This window comes from Telopea speciosissima, chromosome 4, assembly GCF_018873765.1.
Source record: "Telopea speciosissima isolate NSW1024214 ecotype Mountain lineage chromosome 4, Tspe_v1, whole genome shotgun sequence".
NCBI classification, from domain to species: domain Eukaryota; kingdom Viridiplantae; phylum Streptophyta; class Magnoliopsida; order Proteales; family Proteaceae; genus Telopea; species Telopea speciosissima.
In genome coordinates this window covers 3,133,831-3,140,921 of record NC_057919.1, presented here as the reverse complement: position 1 = coordinate 3,140,921, position 7,091 = coordinate 3,133,831, and positions in this window count along the sequence as shown.

Sequence of the window (7,091 nt, the reverse complement as noted above, 5' to 3'; positions counted from 1 at the left end):
GTGGTTTTCTTGTAATCTCAAGGTTCAACTCTCAGTTGTTCAAGATATGGCTTTCTTCTCATTCCTACTTTCTTCTTTCTTAGATTTGGGATGAATCATTTCAAGTTGTGATCATGTCTTGACTTTGCTTGTAACCTCATGGCTATGTACACCAAATCCATGCCAAAATTGATTGACCGAAACTAGGGTTTTTGGGTGTAATCAAGTCCTATTTGATCGATGGCACTAAGTTGTTGGATCCTTGTTTGATTATTGCATCTTGTATAAATTTCAAGTCTTTGCAAGCATTTTAGAGATTGTTGCTAGGTTTATCATATCTAGTTGAATTTTACTTGGGATTATGTCCAAGTTTTAGTTATAGTAAAATCCTCAATTCACAATATTTTGGGAAAACTCTCCAAGTTCAAATCTAATTCTTTTACATGCCATAAAATCTCATAGAAATTTATCACGTTGTCTTATCTTCAAATCTTCAAGCATATTCTCTTGTATACATGATTATTGATAACATCTTTAGAATCTTTCCTCTTTTCATCAAATAAATAATTCTTGTCTCTTGTTGGGGTATTTTCATCCAATAGCTTGCTTGTTTGATATTGGTTGGGATGTAAAGTCGCCAAAAGTATATGTTGTTCACATTGATCTCATTATTCACATCCACGCATTAGGAATGTCACATGGATTTTACATGTGCATTGATCTTATTCATTTCTCTTCACTCCAAACATCTTCCTATGGTTATCATGTCTCATTTCCCTTACATGCTCTTGTCACAATACAATTTTCACATCTTGTAGGCATTTCACTTCTATACTTTTATTTGCCAAGATAAGGCTTAAGTTACCGGGGTAAGATATGCCACAAGAGGGGCGAGGGAAACATCAAATAGAGGTAATAAAAGCCTAACATAGGTTGGTTCATCAAGACAAGGCAAGAAAACCCTTTCTGGCTTGGGCGGTTTTAGGTGTGGTTTCAGTAAGTTGCAACCACAGGTAAATCCGAGCTTTTTCAGAATCAAATTTTGTTCTCAGAAATTCATGGATTCTCAGTCAATTTCACAAAATTGAATCCACGGGTGAAACCGCATGGCCCAAAATTAAAATTTTAAAACCCGTGACTTAGAGGTTTATTTTTCTCCTTCAAAACACAACTCTAAAGCTCCGGAGAAACCCCAACTGCGACCATACTTGCTCTCTCCTCACTCCTTGGTGGATTTTAGTGCTCCAAATTACTCCTCAACAACATCCAATCGCATTCGGGTAAGATCTCTCTCTCTCCCATTGATTTCTCTCAAGGAGAAACCCCAAAACATAATTTAGGTTTTGAAAACTTGGGGGTTTTGCTTTCTTTTGCTCAGTAGGCTGTTCACAATCTAATCTTAACCATTTTCTCACCATAAGCAACCTATACAAGGGCTTGCATACGATCTTGGCATCTAACTCAAGGATTTAGGTTGGATTTTGGAAAAACCAAAACCTACTCAAATTTTCCTCTTCTCTTTTGCCATGTATGAATCGGTCTTACTAGATAGGGTTTAGTTTACATCCTTTGAGTTGTCACAAGCCAACTTTACTTGTTTCTCAAGATTCAAACTTCCAATCACAAAATCTAAAAATTTTCTTTAAAGTTTATAGCATGTTTCAAGATCAAATAAATCCATATTTTGCTTGAACTCAATGTTTTGCATAAAGCATTACTTTCTAGGCATATTATGACCATGAATCTTCATTATTTATCATGTCATTCACATAATGGTCATGCCTTTTCTTTTTTTCCCTAACTTCTTAGATCACAATTGGATAAAATCAAAATTTTCTAGCCTAAGAATCCTGCTAAAATTTAATTTGCTTTGGAAGGAAAATCAAGGACTAGGTTTTGAACTTCACAACCTTACATTGATCATCTACTTAGGCCTTAGCATTCAAGGTACAAATTTGCTATCAATCTTGGCTTTTAGGCTGCAGTTAAAATAATCAATGGCTCCAAGAACACAGCGTGCATGCGTTGAACAAGTTGCACCAACTGTCCTAGATCCACTATGGTTTCAAAAGATAGAGGACCAAGGGCTTTACCAAGACTACTTCCGCTTCAAAAATATAGTGGAAGGGCGGGATGTAGTGTTGGATGATCTCAAAGCTTACATGGTGGGGCAGAGATTCGAGGCATTGGGGTGGACCAACATTCTCAACCTTCTGAACCATACTACCTACAACTCATTTACCATTCTATACAAATCGGACACGAGAACCCAGGCATACGGAATTATCGGGTTGTTTCATGTGTCAAGGGGGTTCCTATAGCCTTCATTGCGGCACGATTGGCAGCGTTATCAACGTGTCCATTGGAGGAGCAAGGACCTATTGTTCACTTAGAAGGAATCCCTATACCTTAATCAAGTGGGAGGTATTGACATTCGATGGCCATCAGTGGCTGAACTGCGAGTGGTGGATGACTTCGATGAGGTCACGAAGCAACTCTCCAATCGAGACTTGGCGCCTAGAGGGTATCGAGAGAGGGTAGATGACATCGACGGCTTTCTTGGTCGCGATGGTGGCGGTGGTGCAATGTCTAGCTCGGCTTTCTCTCAACAATTAAAGTTATCCCGGATCGGTTCTTATAGTTCTTGTCTTAGGATGAACAAGCTGGGAACTTTTAGAAATGGTAGACTTGTATATTTAATCTGAGATGAATAGAATCAAATGTTTTGAGTTGGAACAGATGAGATCTTGCATTTCGAGTTGAGAAAGACACATTAATGCCGAAGCAGAGAATCTGGAACAATCATGGTGTTTAGATAAGTATCTTTTGATTGAGCAGGATAGAATCATGTCTTTGTTGGAATAGATGAAATCATGAATGTTGAAATGGGAAGGATATGATTGCCTCCCAAGAAGATTTGGAATAATTGAATATTTGTAATTAATCTTATATGTATCTCTATGTATTTGCTTAATTCTCTCTTATTTAAATCATTGTTGATAATTGTGCTTGGTTATGATTGATTCATTATTGTTTATGAATTATAACATATAGTTACCCATTTATGACCTACTTAAGGCTCAACCAAGCAATTATATAGTTGTAGCTTTACTGACCTATGGTTCAAGTCCTAAGTTCCATATTACCTATTATCTTCTAAGTTCTTGTTTCACCACAATCAGTCTTCTCCTATGTCGCACACAATCATTTATGTTCTTGAAGATTTTTAGTTTAGAACCTAATTGTGGAGAGTAAATCAAGAGTCCATGAGAGGCGTGGTCGGTGCGAGCATCGGGGCTCGATACCACTCTGTCACGCCCCATCCCAGACAAGGGATAAAATACATTATAAGGGGTGACTAGGACAACGCTTGTCATCCTATTAAGGCCGGGATCAACGACACGAGTGTCCCAGCGCACGATCATAACTAATATTAAAATAATATAATATCAGAGTGCGGAAAGGAAAATATTACATTCCAAATGATCAGTAGTTTTGCGGAAGCGTATAAAATCAATAATTACAAGATGATCAAAGCCTAGATGATAAATACTGTAGTTAATCCATTTTTTCATTACCATCTAATAATGATTAACAAGGGTATAACAGTAAATGTTTTTACATGGGCCTACGCCCTAAAATAAAAAAGGGGAACAAGTCCCTAGAGTTCTCACGGCCCGTAGGCGCAATTGTCACAAGGACACCCGTTGCCATGTTCCTCTAACACAGCTTCCGGCTCCTCCGTACCTGCATCATAATCTAAAAATTGTGTACACGAGGGGTTAGCTCTCCACCGAGCCGAGTGAGGGGATGGGGATGCACAAACACACAATTCACATAGTCGATGATGCATGCATATGTTAAGTAAATTTTCCACCTAACATCACAACTAAGTCAATGGCATATGCTACTGTGACAACTCGGGAGACACTGTGGGTCACTTAACTTATCGCCACAATGAAACCTCAATTGTCACGTGGGACCTACGCCGATCGAAGCCTCCAAGACCACTCGGTGGCGGACCCACGATAACCAATACTACCATGGGGCCTCTCCCACCTCCACGAGAATCCGGTGTGCGGTGCCCACACCTAAACCCACTGTTGGTAAGGGTCGTAGCATAAGGGTGTGAAATCCTAGCCACAATATACTACATGCGGGTCCTATCGTCCCGAGAGGTAATCCGGGCGCATCAACTTTTCATCCGGTTTAGTGCCGGTTACCGCACGACACGGCGCATACGATTCAACATGACATTCAACAAAATTTCTTCATAAATGTATATAGTGTTCGGGGTTAAAGTCAGGTACCCACCGCATGCAGAGACCCATCAGGTATCACATTACCAATCAACATTATAACAATTGTATATAAGAGTATGCAATATGCACAAACATGCTTATTAATTATAATGATTACATAATATATAATGCAATAATAATAACAAGCCCAAACGACCAAACCCACTCACAACGTATCGCCAAGCACCACGATTATCGGTTGTCGCCTCGATCAAGCAATAAGCCACAAAAGTGAATATATTAACCTATACAAAGAGTGGAATAAGGTTACACGAGCGAAAGGAACGGATCCCCAAAAGGTCTCCCATAAACACTTAAGTATAAGGTTTCAGAGACGAAGTGGTTGCAGGAGTGGTTTCATGCCCAAATTCTGCAACCACATGTAAATCCTAGGAAACCGGGGTTCGGGACGATTTTTAGTCAAGGTCGGATGCGAGATGTGGTTTCGCGAATCAGAGTGTAAATCCGAGCTTCACGGGGGCTCGGGACAATTTTTGTCAAGGTCGGATGCGGATGTGGTTTCGAAAACGAATCCAGAGTGTAAATCCGACCTTCACGAGAATCCTTCTCGGGAAGGTAATTTCGAGGTGGTTTCTTGCAGGTCTAAAACCACATGTAAATCCTAGCTAACCAGGGGCTTAGGATAGTTTTAGTCAAGGTCGGATGCGGATGTGGTTTTGAAGCGAATCCGAGTGTAAAACCACATACTGCAGAACCGAAAATTGAAGGGTTTCTCACTAGGGATTCATTTTCCAAGGGGTTTAAAGGTAGGGAGGCTTCAAGAAAGCTTCCTCCTAGGTCCATTAGGGTTCTAAGACCTCATTAGGTCCATGTAATCCCATGGATTTAAGAGAAAACAAAGAGAACCTAAATTAGGACATAATATGGTAGAAACCTTAAATTTCTTAAATGGAAAGAGATTACTTAGGCTTAGGGCTTGTAATGGAGTGAAATAACTCCACCATAGTCTAGGTTTAGAGGTTCCATCGATTCCTTATGTTCCAAGAGAACCCTAGGTCGAATTTCTCCCATTTCCCAAACCTCAAAAATCAAAATAGATGAAGAGATGTGGGTTTGAATGACTTACCTACCCCCAATATAGAAGGCTCCATGTTGAGGCTCCAAGAAGTGCTCTTCCAACCTCCAACCAAGTTTCTCCACCCTTCTTCCTCCTTCTCTCCTTCCTTCTTCCTTCTTTCTTCTTTCTTCTTTCTCCTTTCTCTCCTCTTTCTCTCCTCCACGATTTAGGTTAGATGGGAGAAGAAATGAAATGAATGCTTCTCCCCCCCCTTTGTCTTATTTATAGAAAATGGGCTTGGGTCCTTTAAGTTAAATGGGTCAAATAGCTAAATGGGTACTTTAAGTTAAATGGGTCAAATAGCTAAATGGGTGGATCCAAGATAAATGGGTCATTAGGCCAAATGGATAGTTTAAGTTAAATGGGTCAAGAGGGCTTAATGGGTTGACCCATGGTCTTATTTAGGGTAAAGGAATGGGTTAACCCATCTTTGGGTCAAATAGAGTTAGATGGACCCTCAGGTTAAATTGCCACTTAAGCCCAATGGGCCTCTTAAGCTAATGGGCCTGCCCACTAGTTATAATTAAGAAAGAACCTAATTAAAAGATGAGCCCACATGATATGGGTATAATTGCTCTTCACGCGTTTTCCCAGGGCAAGTGGGACCCACAAATAGAATATTCCCAACTCAACTAAAATAGCCCGGACGGTCCAAATCTTGACCCGCACTTCGAGGGCATCGAGGAAAAGGGTAAATAAATAAACTTACGGGCTAGAACTTACTATTTCCTTGTCATGGTTTGTCCCCATGACCCCGAATAGTTTCCTCCACAGGTAAACCCGCACTGTGGTCAATAATTTTGTAGCTGGGTTTGACCACTAGTGAGAACAGCTCACCAGCATACGTGGCAGTGATAACCACATGTCACGGGGAAAAATAAAAATTAATTATGATCCGGGGTGCGGGTATAACAAACATGGATGAAAAGTCATTTTTTGAACCAGGTCACCTTTAGCCGATACAAACACCACCAATCCGTCCATAGATGTTAACGATACTGATGGAAAGCATCACCAGCCGACCAGCAACCACCGTCACAGCATCAGCATCAACTTAGCTTACCATCATCTTCAGATTTTAGGCATAAATGTAGACATACATGCCAACTACCATGTGACAGATCAAATAAGGGCTAAAATTCATCAATGACCCTTACCCACACAGACACAGACCCATTTTATATGACAGCTGCCTTGTGACAGATCAGAATCAGATAGGGCACAAAACTCAAATCCTAAGCTTCAACCTCGTCAAAATTTACCACATGACAAAATAGGGCTTTAAAAATCCAAAGCTATGGAAGAGTGCACAGAGGTGATCAGAGTACCAGAAGGTTCTTGGACGGACATACACGAGAGAGCATTTGATTGGATTTGAATAGTCACTAATGCAGGCATTGCCCTCTCTATCCAATGCTCAAAATAACCACATCAACTGTCCACATGACAATAGAATATTAGTCATGTAGAATGGGGTTCTTACCAACAAGCATGGAGGAACCATTTTCCCAGATTTTTGAAAAAATTTCAAATTTTTGCCAAAACATTCTGGTCATTATTGCTCCAAGAAAGAGGTAGCACCAACAAACACAAGTAAAGAAAAGTTGATTAAGATAGCTTGGTCATTCGCAACATTGAACAATGCTAGTGAGGACATGAACAATGCCAAGAGTAAAAGAAGAGAAATAAATGCTAACGGATTAACAGGAAATACAGCCCTAGAGAGGGACGGA